At 42.7% G+C, this 19,452-nt stretch overlaps 1 protein-coding gene across 2 annotated transcripts in view; it reads right to left on the bottom strand.

The window, feature by feature from the left end:
* LOC108245966 (HIVEP zinc finger 3) overlaps window positions 1-16,403 on the bottom strand; it is a 52,512-nt gene extending 36,109 nt beyond the window's left edge. For both annotated transcript variants that reach the window (XM_017433238.3, XM_017433239.3), the window contains exon 1: window positions 16,125-16,403. The gene's annotated coding sequence lies outside the window, so the exon portion shown is untranslated. The remainder of the gene's footprint in view (window positions 1-16,124) is intronic.
* Window positions 16,404-19,452: the final 3,049 nt, after the last annotated feature.

Genomic DNA, 19,452 nt, shown 5'->3' with positions numbered 1-19,452 from the left:
CTCTGAACTATTGCTTTAAGGCTGACACCAATCTGGCAGACAAAATTGGACCTGGCAGCTTGAAAAATCATAGTTTATTATTATTATTTAAGACTGTGAGGTACTATCCTTCTGTACTACAGGGCTGATCGTTTTCAGGATTTAGTAGAAAAAAGCCTTTTAATTCTGTTGTTTTTTTTTCTTTCTGTGAACGTTGTTCAGCTCATGAACTAATCTTGCGGAATCTGCTCCAGTGAGCAACAGAACTGAGAGTGAAAAACTAATCAAAAGATGGCAAAAATCTGGCGACCCGTAAGTAGGATGACGTTTATTACCGACACCAAAAACTTGCTACAAATCCTCAAACTGTGCACATGGGCAAAGTAGAACAGGATCAGAACAAATGCACCAAAAAGAAAATACGGTAAAGACCAAGCTCAGCAGTGAGAGAAAGTTTATGGTCAGGCACACACACACACAGTGTACATGCAGTAACACTACATAAACACACTGACTCATTTAGAGGCTAAATCCTAGTACCCACGTTACGGAAGCCACTGGTTTTTATTTTTCTCATTGTGGCCTGGCAAGTCCCAATAGGTGTTTTGTTGGAAAACTATGAAGATTAATGGGCTTTCAGCTTCACTCAGACATCAGCATAAACCTTTCTTCTGTTTAAATATTTACTCGTTTTCAGGATGGTCTCTTTACATTCAAAGACAACAAATTAAAAAAAAAAATTAAACAGGTAAGTCCATATTTATCTATAACTTATGATGACTGAAAAGTGAAGACTGCAGTCTAATAGCTTAAAACAGCCCAATGTTCTTCACATTTCAACCAAATAAACTGGCTGGACTTGCTCTGCCCTATCAAGCGTGTAACAAAGACTGGATATGAATACACCTCTGACGTGGAACGGGAAGTTGAGGTCTGGAACGGGACCAGCTTCCCTGTCGGCTGGTTCCAGTACAACTTTTAAGGTTTTCCAGGCATGTTGTATTAGGAAGACACACTGGGGCAGTGTGTCTTCCTCTGGCCTGGAAGAACCTTGGGATTCCCCAGGAGAGATCCAGGTTTCCCCTCCTGGACCTGTTGCACCTGGGACCAGACTACAAATAGATGACAGAGAATGGATGGATGAATGGATCTTGGGCTAAGCTTGCCATCACATGCCTAGTAGTACATTTCTGGTGCTTTGTTGTGCTTACTTTATTGTTGCAGGAAATACTATTCCACACCTGAAAACTGCAATATTTCATATGAATACTGTGTTTGTAATCTCTTGTTTAAGCTGGTAGTTTTGGGTTTGACAAGTTAGTGTGGGTCACTTAAAATGGGAAGAGATCTTTTCATCAGCACCTTCCCAACATCTCCTAGAAGAGAACACTGCTTATTTTCTTTAGGATTTTGAACTTTCATTCAGACGATTGTTTTATTTGTTCATGTTTGGCTTGGTTGTAAAAAAACGCTATTTTCTGTGGTGTGACAGAACACATCTTTAAACATCTGCTTTACCAAGATTACATAGATTAAAAGAAAAATAAAAAAATCAGCCCCTTATGGTGGCACAAGCATCACAGCATTTGTGAGGACGCCTCCAGAATGTCTCACAGCGTTCACAGGGGTTCTCAATTTCCTCGCTCGAGTCGCAGAGGCACGCAATTTTAAACATATTCAGACGACTTATGGGTCACTGAATCCTGAATGCTGCAAACATTCAGAATTTTCTCACGTTACTGAGTCATGTTAGAGTTGCCAACTAGTCTCCAATAGCCCAGTGAAACACTACCTTAAAGGATGTTAGATTCCTCATTTGGGGAGACCCAAAATGTAATTGGGAATCATTAAACCGATGTTTCATTTTGTCCTGAAGTGGCTAAACAACCATTTGAGATAGCCACAAACTCTTCGTAAAAGTAACTATAAAGAGAATGATCATTAACAGTTATGGTAAATATTATCCTCACTTATTAACTAGTTATGAAGGATTTAAAAAATGCGGTTGGCGTTTTTTGGTGACAGCCAAATGGAAGTTTGAAAGATTTGGCAAATGAGAGGCAAAATACAAGGTAGCACTGTGCTCACAGTGAAAAACTGCACTGAGGATAATCTGATAACACCGCGGTTACACAGAAAACCAATAAACCATGCATTACATGGATTGATGGGACAAAACACTGATGCTCACTACAAACTGCAGCTTCTCAGACTCTGCAGATGCATCTCCAAAAAAAAAAAGAAGGTAGTGCTTAAACCTCTGAAAACAAACATGTGACCTCTGACTTGTGTTTCTGAGATGTTGACAAGAAACCATGGAGGCGAAAACTTACAACTATGAAAGAAATACGGGTCTTGGTCCAACAACAGAGGCAGCTTGATGCCACAATCATCGCACGCGTTGACAGAAAACACACTTTTGACTCAGGCAGAAAGAATTACAGACAAATTTAGCTCAGATTTATAATCTTGCCACACTGCCGGTCATAAAGCTAATTTTGAAATCACGCTCGTATACATCCCCTAACAACGTCTTTGTGCATGTCTCACTTTTTCTCCTCAGGGAAATTCACTTCTTCACTTTACAACCCTCCCTAACCCCCGGTACTCTCACTCCGTAACTCTCACCAGGCCTGCTCTCTCATCTCCCTCTTCTGTGTAATTTGGGCACTCCCACTGCAATGGACACCCTACTCAGGGGCTGAGAGGGAATCTGGCACTGCCACTCCAGCTACTGTACTCAAAAAGAATCTCAATGAGCCTCAGATCGCTACCCACACAGTACCACAGCGTGGAGTTCTCTCCGAAAACAAAGTTCTGCAGAACAGCGAGAACGACCAAATACTATTTCCCTACTTCCCTTTACTCTGTATCCCGAGCCCTACACGTATTTCTTTCATGGGGTCAGGATTTGCCCATTAGAGGAGAAGGACAAAATGGCTGCGCTATTTAGGCCTTGAAATGGAGATTTACCAGGGTACGCTTGAAACGAAGGGGTGTGAGCTGCACCTAATCACTTACAAACTTAAGTAATTTTTAACCCTAAAAGTATTTTACTGGCACAACAACCATTGGTATGCTTAGTTTGGAGTATTTTGATGTATTATGTTTGGTATTATGGGCGTTGCAGGTTTGAGTAGAACTAGTTTGCATACCAAATATGGGCATATTAATGTAACATCTATTTACATAAATAGAATCTGATAACTGATGACATATTAGCTTCGCAGTGAAATATTTTAAACTCCACCCGTTGCGATGTTGGATTAAGGAGCAGATGAAGGAACAGGGGAAGGAGTAGGCTAACACCAGGACAAAGGGTTTGGTGAAAAGCTGTTGGGAGAGCTGAACCCTATCCTTCTCAGCTAAAAATATCCTACCAGGTAAGTACTGGTTAGTGTCTGTTAAGGGGACACTAAGCCCCTACTTTTTAGCCCTACCCCTACGTTTTGCAAGGTCATGTCGAGGGCTGGGGTGTCCCAGGTGTTTCTGTGAAGCAAGAGGAGGGTCAAGGGGTAGAGCTGTCGGTTATTTTTACATTATTGTCAATCTTCCCTAACAAGTATAAGAAAATAAAGTTTGCTGATGTGCATTGCAAGCTACAGATATTGAAACTCCAGCAAATATACGTTTGCGTAAAGAAAATCAGCAACAACTGATGGTGTAGCCTACAGGCTTTTTACAGGAGTGTCTCATTTTGTAAGGGAGTATTTCAACCCCCCCTCTTGTACTTTGAAACAAAGGTCAAGGGGTTATTGGATAGGGATAGGGTTATTGGTTGGGGAGACATTGGGAAAGGGGATTCAGCCTTCATGGTTGAAGGTGCCTGAGTGAAACAGAGGAGCACCATGTGTCCTTTCATTTTACCATTCTCCTGGCCCAGCAACCTGCCAATCAGCTGACACTGGGGCAAGAGCAGGGCCCTCGGAGGACAAAGGCAGTGCCATTAAGCATATTAAAGTTGCAGAGTGTTGGTGAAAAACTGAAGTCGGCAGTGACTAAGCTGGGCTCACTCCTTCGTACTGTGCTGACAGTGCAGAGCAGGGAAAAGGGAGGAGGTGGCCGGCTACCTGGATGCAAACACTGGGACTGCTGACGGTGGTTGCTGAGGATGACAAGATTACATAATTAAAACAACTGTAACTCCTCAGATTGAGGAAGTGTTTCCTACAGCAGACCTCCTCACACTAACTATACTTCCATGTTCCTTACAGACCTCCGTCATTGTTTCAGCTACAGTTACTAAATTAAAGTCCTAAATTAATTAAAACCAAGTTCATTAAATGTCACCGTCACATATCCCTGGCTGAGTGTGTGCTTAGACCTGCTGCAAATCCTTTAAACCTGAAAAGTGTAAGTGGGTTTGGATTTTATGTGTAGGGTTTTCAAGCAAGCCCAACTATTTACCTTCTTTCTATTTTATCTGCAGCTTCACTTACAGCACCCCCCCATCCATCTCTGCTCGCAGAAGGTGATGAAAACCTTGCCTTCAACATCCTGCAGCTCAGGATAAACATTTAGCTCTATGATGAGCGACGCGCTCTTTTATTTTTTCCCCTCCATCATCTGTTTATTTTCTCAATTACGCTGGGTGAGTCTGTGTCAGCAGCTTTGGGGTTTTTGCTCGGGCAAAGAGGCGGGAGAAGGAGGATCGTCTCCCGGGGTGAAAAAGTTCAGAGAGGAGGTAAGGCACAGACAGTCTGAGTGCGTCTGTGAGCTCGTGACACTAAAAATTACAGCAATCACTGTCCTAAGAGACATGTTGCAGCCGCTGTGTGGAAGAACATCCAAAATGCCAAATACCCGCGATCTCTTTCTGGTAATCGACCCTGACAGTGTGACAAATTTGACATGGGATTACTTCACTCAGGCTGCAGTACAATGTGATGACGAGTCACCTGCTGTAATGTCTTTTGTTTGACTCCATTTAACAGACTTGTCTCATCAAGGATTACAAAGCTGTACAACCTCTTCTAATCCCCCCCACCCCTAACCAAAAAAAAAATGTTGTATTAAACTTCACATTTGTAAAACCATCAACATTTTTCAGACAGGTATAAGAGGCATCTTTTTGGTGTCAGTCCCATAAACAATCTGCTCTACAAAGAGTGAGACTAACTATAAATGCTCCAAATGAAAAAAAAGAAAACAAGACAATTGTCCCCTTCACAAAACACCTTCAAACCAAGCCTGAGGCAACATCTTCTCAACTCGGTGTGATTTAGGTAAGGACTAAGATGGCATGGAGAGTTGAAGCTGACCTGGCAGATACAACTCTTAGCCAGAATTGGAGGTAGTCACAGAACAGAGTTGGTGAGTAGGTGTGACGTAGGGGGTGACACAAGCTGCTCTGGTTCTGCAGGGTTAGCTTCATTTACTTAAACTCACATTGTTGTGGAATGTAACCGGCTCAAACGGAGCATCTTGCTTTTGCAGCAAGTTTGCAGAACTTTAGTGTGAGAAGGTCTAACATTTGTACTGGGAGTTGGGAAGGGCGGCTGTGGAATAAGACAAGTGATATTTTTAACTTTGTTTTTTACTTTTACTTTCTCATTTACTGTTTAGTTGGGCTTGACCAACCAGAATGGCTTTGGCAGATTTAGGAAAAAAAAAGGTTTTTACATCAAACTGAGCTTTTCACAAACTCACACAAGATCCTTTTGGTTAAAAAAGCAAGACTCTACATATATGTTTAAATCTAAAATCCCTAACATTTTAAATCTGACAACTGAACCATTCATCCAGACAATCTGAGTGGAACCAAGAATAATTTTTGGCTGAATGTTTCAAACTTTAGCTCTATAAATAAGCCAGTGGTCTTAGTTTGTTTAAAATAATTTGTAAAATATAAAGGTAATATTGATGTTGAGTTGAATTAAGCACATTTTAAAATGATACTGATGTATTAAATTGTACAGACGTCAATGGGATTTGAGAACAGTTGGTGATTTGCTTGTTAAATGACTCAAATGTATAATTAGTTACTAGAATACCTGCCAATTTCTTTTGATTAAATAATTAATCATTTCAGCTCTGAATCCAAGTCACTCATAGACAAACTAATCTAATGTAGAATAAGTTGATCACTGATTAAGTGGCTAATTCCTGCATTTTGTTTCCTGCCTTGTCTAGTTTCCAGTAATCTTTTTTTTGTTTGGGTTTTTTTCCAAAGTTATCAGGTCAATAAATTTGGATGTCTTCTGTCAAATACAGACATTCCAACCCGTTTTGCTGAATTTAATTTGTTATGTGTGAATTGTCTCTCAGAATCAGTCCCCAGATGTACTGAGGGAGAAATTTGGTGTGCTCTGCAAAGTTTAACACATCCTCAGAGAATTCAGACTGCTTCAATAAAATCCAACAACCGTGAAGGTTTTTTTTTTAACCCACTATCTTTGCAATAATTACAAGGCATAGAAGATCTTTATCTTCCTTTGGCACCAAAAATATGTACTATAAAGAGATTAGGTGTGACAGGGTTAGATTAGAATATGACAGATTTTTAAAAAAAAATACATCATCTAAAAATGAAAGTCCACCCTCTTTTAGTTCTAGGGTTTTACAAACATAATGCGGTCTTTATCAGGTTAGAAAGTTATTTAAATCTACCTTCAAGTGAGGAAAAACACACAACAACATCCACCATGTTTCTACTTATTTCTAAAACCAAAGCCAAAATGGAAAAGCTGTGTGTGAAACACTAAATCCACCCTCGCGGCTTGAACAGGATGTAAAAGGGAAGGTTGCAGCCAGTCAATCAAACACTTAGCTCCTCTATAAAACAGTCTGCTGCTCTGGAGCGTACAGGTGTGTGTTAACACAATGCCAGGGAGGAAAGACATCAGCAATGGCCTTGAAGAAGCAACTGTTGCTGTTCACCAAGCTGAAAAGGGTTATAAGGCCATTTCCAAACAACCTGGAGTCCATCATTCTACAGTGGGAAAGATTATTCCCGAGTGGAAAACATTTGAGACAGTTGCCAATATTCCCAGGAGCTCCACCAGATTTACCCCGAGGTCAGACCAGCAATACGAAGAGAAATTAAAACAAAAAACAAAAAAAAACCAAGAGCTCCATTTCAGACTCTATAAGTCTCAGTCAGAGGTGAAAGAATAAAAATGGCAGCATGACTTTGGATTGCAAAGTTGTTGCTGAATGAACCATAAGACTTCTAAAACAATGTATTTTGGACAGATGAAACCGAAGTACAAATGTCTGGCCATAATGTGCAACGGCATGTTCGGCATGAACCAAACACCTCATATCATCTCAAGCATGGTGGTGAAGGGGTAATGATATGGGCTTGTTTAGCAGCCACTGAACTTAGGCAACTTGTGGTCACTGAGCCGACCACGAACGTCTCCTTAGACCAAAGTATCTTAGAGTCAAAGTCCAGACCTCAACATGACTAAAATTCTGTGGTGGGACCATAAGAACTGAAGCAATGTTGTAAGGAAGAATGGGCTAAAATTCCTCCACAACCTTGTGAGAGACTGATAAAGTCATACTATTAAGAATCATTGTTGCTTAAGGTGGTTTTATTCTGTTGAATCAAGGGGTTGACTTAGATTTTCACACAGCAATTTCATTTTAAACTTTGTTTTTGTTTCAATAAATAATGGCACGTTGGGATCTGTTGTGTGGACTTTGAACACTTGAAATCAGATTTGAATAATTTTAGAATCTTGTAAAGAACTCCTGCCCTGATACGTGACACCCTAGAATTAAAAGAGGGTGGGCTTTCTTGGTCCCCTGAATGTACACTAGCAGCATGTTTTCTGTCCAGCCAGAGCCTCTGCTGGAAAGTTGTCTGTAGGAATGCTCATGCAAATATTGACCTTCAATTAGGGGAAACAGACGCCTTAGCTTAGGGGCTGCAATATTGGAGGCATCAGCAAAAGCGTTGTGCACGCGCACAGAATATACTGTATAAACAAGCAGAAAGCGTCCACAAACACATCTGCGTATGAATGCACCTTCCTTTGCGACGTGAATTCATGTCAAATACATGACAAGTGCAAGATCGTAGAGCCTTCTAAAGGAGGTCTTAACCTCAAACAGGATGTCAGCAAAGCAACACTTGCGTTGCAAAGCCGCAACAAACATAAAAGTCTCTGTGCTCACAGAAATCTAGCAGATCAGTGGAGTTTTTTTGCCCTTTCATGGCTGAGGAACAAACGACCTTCCAAACTGACGGCAGCCGACCACACTCTTGCATAATTAACAGCATACAAAAAAAGTCGTTCTCTGAGTGACCTTACCTGACAAGGTTGGAGCGCAGCCTGCCGACAAGAGACTACGGGGTAAACAACAAGCACACATGCATCCGTGCAACCCACAGCACCTAATATGTGCATCTTTATTTGATATGAACCAGCGTTGTCAGTGATGGTCAGGATGCGTTGGACCAAACGGTTCTGTGTGGCCAAAGACACAACAAGGAGCTCACCTCAGAGCTCCCCGTAAGCCGGCACACTTCACAGCACGAAGGCCCCACAGGTGAGAAGCGTGCTCCTCAAGGCTGAGCGTGGAACAGCAGACGACCGGCACCACGAGACAGACGAAACAAATCTGGGTTTTACTGAAGGCTGCTCCGCTGATTTCTCAGGGCTTTAAAAGAAGCCAGCTAAAGGAGGAGGGGTGAGGTAAGGGGGGCTGTGGATTGAGCTGGAGCATCGCCTGCCGCCTCGATCCGCGGTCGGGTCGGGAGGATTTCAGCCCCAAAGCTCTTGTATTCTCCCTCAGAGCAGAAATCACCCCCCCGCCCGCCCTTCCTCACTTGCAGTTGCACGTTGAGACAAAGGAGCCTTTAAGAAGCAAGAAAAATAATTGTGTTTTTTAATTATTTTTTTTTTTAGAGAGGAAATAAGCAGCACAGGAATATATCATTAAAAACGTCAGTAAGTATTCTGCATTGCCTACTCCCTGCCTTCATACACACACATACACCGTTCAGAAACTGTTCATACCCACTGACGTGCTAATGTTAAAGCAGCTGAAGTTCCCTGTGGATGATGCAGCAATATGATTTCAGAGGAGTTAAACCAAAGGTAAACACCGGTAATCTTTGCAGAGGTTTAGTTATTAAACACAAATTAATGTGGTCAAGCGGCTGCTGGTGATGAGAATCAGTGCAGATGTATTGAAGGCTGCAGCCAAGGCAGACATGGGCCCGTATAATATTCTAACTGTATGAGAATATCCATACATTAAAAATAAATAAATTTAAGAATATGACAGATGATGTAATTGCTTTTATTTAACAAAAAAAAAAATTACAGCTATAAACAACAATATTTGATCAAATATTTATTCATCATTACAATTTTATGCACAGATACGCATAAGGGGAGTGATATAACGCAGGTAATTGTGTTGGCAGCTGTTTAAAATGGTTGTCACCGATTTTAAATCTATTGATAGTCAAAAGCTACTAAAAAACTGAAGATCAAGGTTGAATTTTGAATTTAATCACTACTAATAAGAATACATTTAAATTCAGTGTCACGTAAAACACTAGAGAGAGCAGCTGTTTTAAAAGATACAGTTGTTGTTTTTAAATAGATGTACATATAGGTGGAATAGTTAAATAAAAGAATTGAACACCAGCTAATTCCAGTTGTAGTTCTAAGTGTGGTATTGGTTAGGCTGTTTATTTCACCCATACAAAAGCTAACGCTTTTTGCTTGTTGCAAACGTTTCATTTCAAAACATTTACCCCAAAAAGAAGAATGAACACGCCATGATCATTAGGGTTTCTGACCACTGAAAAAAAAAAAAAAATTCAGTCGACTTCTATTACTTTTAATTGGTTTGGAACAATTGAAATGAATTCCCCTTTCAAACCCAGCTGACTGACAGCTCAGAGCAACAGGTGGGGGAGGGAGAGCATTACTCTGCACTTAATATAACCAAAGACAATCCCTAATCTGCTGTAGTTTCCATGCCAGGTCCCTAGCTGGTGTGATTGATTTATTTTTAACGACTCGCACGCAGATGCATCAGTCTTAAACATGAAATGTTACATCAAAAAGGTGAGTACCCTGACGTTTGTCTGGACCAACGATAAGGTACGGCGGATGCTAGAAAAACTGCTGACTCCGCCCACCATGCACATGTGCGATTTCACACAGGTTGTGTTTTCCCTTTGAAATGATGCCGGGCATTTCCAGAAACTTCCACTGCGAGGCCTGGATTCAAAACGTTCTTGTGCCAGAGAGTTGGGACGTCCTCGAACTGCGACACGTCACAGAAATGTTCCGGTTTCACATTAAGCGACAGCGTCGTGTAAACGGGGCTTTGGAGAAATAAAACCAACACTATGAATGCAATCCAATCATCTTTTAAGAAAATGTACAACCTCACAGAAAGGTTCTGTGGCAAACCTTGAAAAGTTGAGCTTTAATGCTCTTATTGTCATCTGACACTTTAAAAACTACGGCTGTGTGTGTGTGTGTGAGATTGTACTTTTTTCATGTTCTCAGCCTCTCCCCAGTGTTACACAAACCTCCCCAGTGATATCCTGTCCCAGCCATTTTCCATACATACCTGCAGCTCACAATCCCACTGATGCAGAACGTGGGCCAGTGTGGAAAACTTGTTGTGGTTGTAATGAAAAAGGCGACGACGGTTAAAACTCCCAAACGTTATTACAGCGACTCTGAAGACAGTGCGCTCACAGACGACGATGTCGTCTCGTCTCTCCTGCATCTTACTCCGTTATTTTCATTTACGCGGTCTCTCCTCTCCTACACTGTCACGGCAGCGCCCTCTAGCAACAAGAAGTAACGACAGCAACAAAACAGAACTTAAATGCAATCACTGTGTAAACTTAATAACCAAAAAAATACCCTCAGTGTTGTTGAAAAGAAAAAAAACAACAACAAAGTATAAATGTGGCAATAATTGCATGATAATATGAAATTAGAGCTGCTGTAAGGTAATAAACCTGTGGTCTGCTTTGAGGGAGGACTGCCGTCGCAAATGGCAAACCTAACATTCCACTTGGCTACCAACTGTGCAGGATTAGGTAATGATTAACTCTTACGAAGGGAGTGCTTAAATGAGTAACCCCCTCGTATGTGTGTGCTTTCTCTCATTCCTGCAGAACCTGTGCTGCCTGCTCCAACGCACACGTACATTATCATCTGCATTTATCGTTACATAACCTGGGCAAACACACACACACACACACACACACACACACGGGAGGAAGGCCAAGCAGCCACGCTGACAAATAAAGACACCGGTCCATGGCAAACACAAGGAAACTTAATCTCCATTTTCAGGAGGCGGCCAACACGCTGACAGAAAACCTGAACCTGCCAACAATTCGAAACACACCCTGACACTGTTGATACAAAACCCGAACCACAGCATGGCCCCAAAAACTAAATACCAGAGTCTTATAAAGGATCAGACTACAGAATGCATAGAAATGCCAGGGAGAGACTTATTAAGGCCAGTGGGGCTGTGGTGACGCTGCCAGAACGGCATGCCTGGCCTCCATTTTTGCACTTTGTGTAAATGTGTGTGCCCAAGGTCTTGCTCCCCAGTTCTGTCCCGGCACCACAGTGGGTCCATTCTTCCCCGGTGCTTCAGCGAACAGGATTAGCGGCCAGCAGCAGTGATGTCACGAAGGTCCTGTCCTCCGGCAGCACAAACTTGGCAACCTGGGCGTGTGTCGCCGCGTGTTTACTTTTACATCTTGCTACGGCGCCATCCTTCTTGCGAAGCCTTAAAGGCGTTTGCGCGTGCGATTTCATACTCGATGCTCCGACGCTCTGCGACCTATGGTGCCAAAGTTTGTGTGTGCAAAAGAGAACGGCTTAAACTCCAAAAGTCGTTCCAAAAGTGGTTTTACCATCAGGGGAATCAGACAAAACGCTCGCTCTTTCTAAATAAAACCAGCGAATGAGCCGCTGATCCTGGACGCCGGTGTTGTCAGACCTTGTTATCTGTGGAAGTTGTGTCTGAAAGTCTGCACAGCCACACATACAAGCGTGCCCCTCCCGTTGCTCCTGACATCTGTAACTTAAATCAACACCTCCAGGACCGGCTTGGTGTGAGAGCAGGAGAGGGCGTTTCAGGTCAACGTATGTGAAAGCGACAATATGGAACTCAGCGTGATAATGACATATCTTCAGCTGCCTTTTTTGTCATGAAAGTGAGACATCCAGCACATATGAGTTGACTAAATGACAGAGAGTTTTACTGGTGACAGACTGATGTTTTCATTTTATTTTACCCAAGCAAAGTCACTGCGCAGATCTATACAGCAAAAGGTACCAAAGCTTCTTTGTAATGAATTGGCAACAGCTAAACTGTTTACTGCTATAAAAAACAGGTTCGACGCAGATAATAGCACATTTATTTTCAGCTTGTAAACTTAGCAATTATCCTTAACGAGCCACGCTCTATCATTCCAGCCGAGTTGCAACATTATAAAGAAAAAAAGAAGAAGAAGAAGAAAAAACACCAAACATCAAGGTAAGCCTGACACTCACCCACTATTTCCACTCATGGTTGCACTAAAAATGGCAGCAATTGCTAGACGCAGGTATATTTCAAGACCGCAATGCCTTTTTTTTTTAAAAAAAAAAAAAGAGAGAAGTGTTTTCCTCGGATGCCTGCTGAGCTCGTGCCTTTCTTCAGACGGCACCGCAAGTGGCCGCTGATCCGGGCCAGAGCACAGCGCGGTGGGGTTGCCACTTTGTGCTGATTCAATAAGAAATAATTGCATGTTGGTTTCTCTCCATGTATTCTCCCTTCATCATCGTGGGTTTTTGTTCGGCGAGTTACAAAATGGATCGGGAGGTAAGGGATGACGCATTACTGCTGCTGGCTTTCTTTTTTTGTCCCCTTCTCTATTTCTGTTTATTTATTTATTTTCAAGATCTAAATAAATTGGAATTGGATGGGTTGTTTTATTGCCAAGTTATGTAATCTTTGTCGTGAAAGATCGCTTTCAGGAGGTGAATTCAGTGAGCAGACTGGCACCAACACAAGAGCTTTTCTTAATAAAAAAAAAACAACTAGATCTGGAGATGTGCCACTATTTTTGGATGGATGGATGGATGGATGGATGGATGGATGGATGGATGGATGGATGGAGCCAAGCACACAACAGACCACGAGTCAAACCACAAACAGAAGAAGAAAAACAAAATGGCTTTGAAGGAACAAGGATAGAAAAACTGTGTCAAATTCCTGCACACATGTTGACACACGAAGAAGCACGTTTGAGGACGTCATTCGAAACCAGCCCATATCATAACCCTGCCACCACCGTGTTCCACAGACGAGTTCAGCAAAGCAGACGTTTTCTGTTCCACAAACACTTCCTACTCAAACCACACATGTTAGATTTGATAGAAAGAATCCAGTTTTACAGCCAGACTGAGATGGTTTGGACATGTGCAGAGGAGGGACAGTGAGTATATTGGTAGAAGGACGTTAGAGACGCAGCTGCCAGGAAAAAGACAAAGAGGAGATATATGGATGCAGTTAGAGAGGACATGGAGGGAGTTGGAGTGAGGACAGAGGACGGAGAAGACAGAGTTAGACGGAGGAGGATGACTCGCTGTGGCAAACCCTGGAAAGGAACAGCCGAAAGAAAATGAAGAAGAAAGAAGTCCAAATAGGTGAAACCAGTGGCTTGCCACAGATGGTTAGCTCTTAAAAAAAAACATTAGCCAATGTAAAAGGGGGTCTTAGTTATCTTAGAAAATACCCAGCATTCCTTTGTGACTTCACAGACTATTACGTGTCTTGCCCTGGGAGTAATCCTCGCTTTTTGACCACACCTGAGCAGGGTCACAGTGGTGTTGAATTTCCTACATTTCCAAAAAATCCAAACTCGTTGGAGACGGTCGGGTGGCTTTTACAGACAAACGAACATCAGCAACTTCCTGAGTTTCTATTATAAACGTGATGGAGGTTATAAACGCTTCAAATCAATGGCTAAACTTGAAGGTCCACAAACCTTCCCGTCTCACAGTTTAAAGTGATAGTTCAGATCTTCTGAAGTGAGGCTCGGTGGAAAAGTTATCTCTGAAAAACCTTCATTTGAAGGTTTAATTTCGACCAGACTGACGAGCTAAGAGCTATCTGCCATCTGCAAGCGACTCCAACCTCCAAAACGTCACAGCGGTTTGTCAATTTGTGTCAAGCAGCAGCAGCTAGCTGTAGCACATACAGCAGGGAGATCAATATTTCTGCCAGAATAATCATGTAATGCAAAGCTGACAGCTGTGTTAAAGTTTACAGAACAGCATTCAAACAAACTTCTCTGAAATCTTTGAGAGGGTAGGGAGCCTACAGTGGGTTCAGCTCCACTCAGACCAGCCATTAGCTCATCAGTCCAGTCAGATTTAAACTTTCACCAAACTGAGGCCGTTCTACAGCCATCTACAGCAGGTAAGATAATAATTGTTCATTGCCTTTCCACAGAATCCCACTTCAAAAGATGTGAACTATCACTTTAACATATGACTGAATGCAAAGCTTATTTAGAACTTTTGAGAATCTGTGTAAAGGCTGATGGAGCACACTCTTTGTTTTCCTGTGTTTTATGCATGTTTCTGCACTCTGACTTCTTCGGCACTCATTGTATTTTATTTGTAGCTGTTCATATATCAAAATGTTCGGCTCATTCAGGTAATGGGAGCGATGCCTTCTGGGTTTTTTTGTAACTTTCACACTTTTCAAATGTTAAAATTTTAAAAAAAAGGTCTAGAAACACATTGAGATATCTTTAAATCCTTCAAGAATGTTGTTCTGTTTGAAATCTGCATTTTGATCTATTTTTGTCCTCTTTTGCTACTTTTAGCTTTTAGCTAACCTTTTTACTGCTTGTAGGTAGTGTTGCTTTTTTTAGTTTTTGACCAGCCTTTTGCTACTTTTAGCTTTTATGTAACTTTTCACTACTGTTAGCTTTTAGCTAACCTTTTGTTAATTGTAGCTAGCCTTTTGCTATTTTTTAGCTGTTAGGTAGCTCTTCTTTTACATTTTACTTGTCTTTTTTGCTACATTTAGCTTTGGCTCATGTTTTGTTACATTTAGATACCATTTTTCAACTTTTATGTAGCAGTTTTGGTACTTTGGGCTTTTAGGCAGCATTTAGATCATTTTAACTTTTAGCTTGCATTTTGCTCTTTTTTAGCGTTGAGATAGCATTTTGTTTCCTTTAGCTTTCAGCTAGTGTTCTGCTTCTGTTAGCTTTAAGAACTCAGTCTCAGCTCCTTCGGCACACAGCGTTCACACTGTATTATTCCCCCCAGAGAATGCCATTTCTCTAGTTTTAGGATTGTTTGCAAATTATTTTTTTTATTTTATTTCATGAATATATATATATATATATATATATATATATATATATATATATATATATATTTTTTTTTTTTTTTTTTTTCACAACAGTCCCAAACTTCAAGGCACCGTTATGATGAAGGGAGGGAGGGGATGAAGCTGGTGCTGACATGAATGTGGAGAACTTGTCCAACTCCTGCAGAAGTCAGACATTAATTCACGTCACAGGAAATAAAAGTGTTTTCCTGCTCCCAGCTGCCCGGCCTGAAGCAACATGAAGCTGCTTCAGCCCATCTAACAAACAGCAGCGGATCAACACGAGTACAAAAGCATGATGTCATCCTCTCCAAATCTGGCAAAGAAAAGGTGCAGCCCATCAGCAGCAGAACCTTCACGTTGCAGCGGGTTTAAGCGGGATGTGTGCGCGCAGCCTGCAGGGCCCGTCGGCCCCTCCGGCTGCTTTAATCAACTGGTTTCTTATTAAGGACAAACGGGCTGAATGAAGCCCGGGGATGAGGCTGTCGGGCGGATTTCTGCGCAGCGCCGCCCGCCGCCTCTCCAGGAGCGGGACTGGAGCCCGAACCCCCCACCACCCCACCCCTCCGAGCCGCCCAGGTCCGCTACACGCAACACGCATAATAAGACTTCATCATCTGTCAGCACGCGGAGCCCAATCCCGGCGGCTCAACTTCGAGATCAGAGTGGGAAAGTGAGGCTGGAGAACTTCGCTCTGCGTGACACTCCTCTCCGCCTCTCCGAGAAACGAAACCAACTCAAGACTCTAGGCTCCGACACCCAAAAATTAAATAAATAAATAAAAAAAGGCTCATATTTACCAGCTCGTTACAGGGCGCGCGCTGCATCCGTGGATCCCGAAGCGAAAGGGCCACAAGAAGAAGGAGGAGAAGAAGAAGAAGTCCGCATTTCCTGGATCGAGATGCGCCGGATGCGACCGCTCCGTGTCCGCGTCTGCTCGGTGGGAGAGCCGGGGAGGGCGGCTCGCTGCGCTTCCCGCTACTGCGCTGTCAGACCGGACGGCGGTGCCACGTTCAGCTGATCGCCACAACAAAACAACATTTCGCCCCTACGCGAAGCGCACTCCGCGTTTACCCCCCTCCTCCTCCTCCTCCTCCTCCTCCTCATCTTCCCTCCCCGCCCCGCACGCTAGCCCCGCCCTCCCGAACCAGCCTCCACCAATCGGCCGGAGAGCCTCATGAATAAGCAGGAAGTAGCGGAGGAAGCCAATTGGCTGAAAGCCGCATTTCCTGGTTGCCGATCCTCTGATTGGCTGAGCGCAGAGAGAACACGAGTTCGGGACACTAATTGGATTCGTCATGCACTCCTGAGCTGTGCCACTTTAAAAAAATCTTATTGATTTGGAGCTAATAGCCTGTTTTATATCCACTGTTATACAGCTCACACACACACGCTTTCTCCCTGCACCACAGCAGGAATAAAAATGAGTGCTGACAGACATTACACACACACACACCGGAGAAATAAGATCATATTAATCTGGAAAAGTTCTGAAGAAATTTTAGAGGGTCCCAAAGCAAAAACTCTAACATCAGCTTTGTAATAATCTAAAGTAGTCGTTCTCAATAAGTCAATGTAACTGTAAATAGGATATATATTTACAACTAAAGAACCCCAGAATTACATAAGTCTGTTATTGGTAATTTTTTGTCACTTTAAAAAAAAATGTCAGCTAGTTTTTGTGACATTTTTGTCTACCGATTGAACCTTTGAACTGAGTTTTTATTTATTATTTTTTGCTACAGACCAACTAAATGGGACCATGAACTTCACTAAAACAAAAACAGACTGCCAAGTCAGCCTCTGATCGTTCAAAAACAGACAAAAAGCAAAAGGAAATGAACAAGCACTTTTAGAATCATAAAAATAAAATCCATTCAGTGCACAAAAACGCAACAAATATGAATTTATTAAAGCTCAAAATGATCAAAGGCTGTAATGAGTCTATTTTTACTGGATTTGAGATACTGAATTTTTTAGCTGTTTAAGACTAAAAAAAACAAAGAAGTGGTCACAAACGCCCCCTAATCTCATGACGCCGCGCCCCTTTTTGAGACGCACCCCACAGTTTGAGAAACACGGATCTAAACGAAGAAAAGAACGTCCGCATTTTCATATATAAATTGTTTAGCGAGAACCAAGATCAAAAAGGAATGTTAACGCTGCTGCCAGTGGCTCATTAGGGTCACCGTGGTAACCACACACCTGTGTCTGTCCCTCCCTGATGGCACTCTCTTAGGAGAGGCATACAGAAACACAGACTAAAAAGTAAGCGTCAAACAAACTGTTGCTGTGCAAAAACGACAGATCACGTCTTACAGATTCTTGAACCGTGAGCGGCAGAAGACTCAGATGGTCACACATGACTTTTTATGTTTCTGCAGAGTTTTCTGTAGGAGATATGACAAGTAAAGATCCGCCACCTACAGTTTTGGAGACAATTTTGAGCTGAAATAAAACCGACGTCTGGGTGTCCAATCTGAGGAAAAACTTTTACAGCAGTGGAAGAGACACACTGGGCGGAAAAAGACAAAAGTGGCTATAATATCTATCAATTGTGCACGTACTAAAATGGTTCTGGGAGCAACAAGTTTGTTTGCAAAGTTTTGGTGAAAGTTTAGACCGCTCAAAAGTTACATCATAACCCTGAGCCATTCTGTGAAAACAAAAACAAACTCTCCAAAAACCAGAAAACCTAAACTGCGACTGTGTAAAAATGGCTAAAGATAACAAAATGAGATTTCAGCCATTTCAACTTTTTTGTGACCCGTTTAAACTTTGTCGTTTCCACTGTGATGTATTGATGAGATACCTTGGACCAAAGATGGCCGGGGTTTTCTCTCTCGTTTTGTCAAAATCCCTTCGGTGTATATGGGGAAAATGATCTCAGTTTTTTTTACAGATTTCACCCATGTTGTACACTGTCCCTCTACCAAAGGCCGCAGCAAGCTCTATTCCCAACAGAGCTGTACATTTTGACATATAAATTTATCTTTTTTTAAGCTGCAGGCTGTGGAAACAGACAAAAAAAAAAAATCAGAAGCAGCAATGTAATAAGGCGTCAGTGCATTGGCATCCTTAAAAATGGGGTTCTTCTGGATGACTGTGTGCCCTGGTGAAATTTTAAGGCAAATGCTTTACTTCACTTACAACTCCCCATCGTGTCCTTTTAAAACCTGAAAAACAAGGAGCGGAGCATTCAGGGGTCAGGGACAGTAAAGGTCACAGACAGATCCAGTCACGGGCCTCTCTGGAGATCAAATGAACCCCTAAAGGCCAGTGGGACGTCAGAAGGGACCGGCAGTGTTCGAGGCCAGCGGGACTTCTCTGAAAACTGTGTTTCTTACGCCGTGGATCCAACTCCTGCGTCCTGCCGAGCCTGAGCCCAGCACTCCTCGGGTCTTTGTTCTTGTTGTTGGAGAGAGGCGCTGCAGCGGCGATGGGAGAGCGGTGGAGAGGAGAGGAAAAGGAACAGGGGAGGGGTGAGGAGAGGTGTGGAGGCAAGACGGTGGGAGGAAGTGAGAGACGGAGCAGGAGACGGCGGAAGGAGTGCAGGGACACGCTGTGGTGTGAGCGACTCTGTGTTGCTACAATATGACTCTGACAGGCTTATGTAACCAGACTGGGCTGGCATTTGGCTCACAGCAGACGCCGGCTGCACAGGCTGTTATATAACTGCTGCTCCTCTGAGCTGAGAGGGGGAGCATGCGCACTGGAGGACGAAACAAACACACACACACACTTTATACTTCCAGAGTCAAAGACAAAGACCATTGTGAGCTCCAACCTGAGGACACACACAGAGCAGCTAAGAAGCTCAAGTACAATCAGGGCCACGTATGAAGAGGAGGAGGAGGGGGGGAGCTGCACCGTCAGACTGTCAGGCATCAGCATCCTCACTTCACATCATCCAGCAACAAGTTTCCCATCACGAAAAGCCTAATTAGGCCTTAATGTTGGGTAAATGTTTCCAGTGCGCATGCAGTATGCCAGCAGGGGCCAAACCCAATTACTTCCCCTGCATGCAGAATATAATTTAATGGCCCCGGATTCAAGTCCTTAAAACCCAATTACACCTCAGACAGGCATCTGAAGTCATGCTGCCAAACAGGAGGACATGAGGGGGGG

The sequence above is a fragment of the Kryptolebias marmoratus genome, linkage group LG16 (assembly GCF_001649575.2).
Source record: "Kryptolebias marmoratus isolate JLee-2015 linkage group LG16, ASM164957v2, whole genome shotgun sequence".
Lineage (NCBI taxonomy): Eukaryota > Metazoa > Chordata > Actinopteri > Cyprinodontiformes > Rivulidae > Kryptolebias > Kryptolebias marmoratus.
The sequence above is the reverse complement of the archived record's forward strand: the minus strand, read 5'-3'. Positions and strand labels throughout refer to the sequence as shown.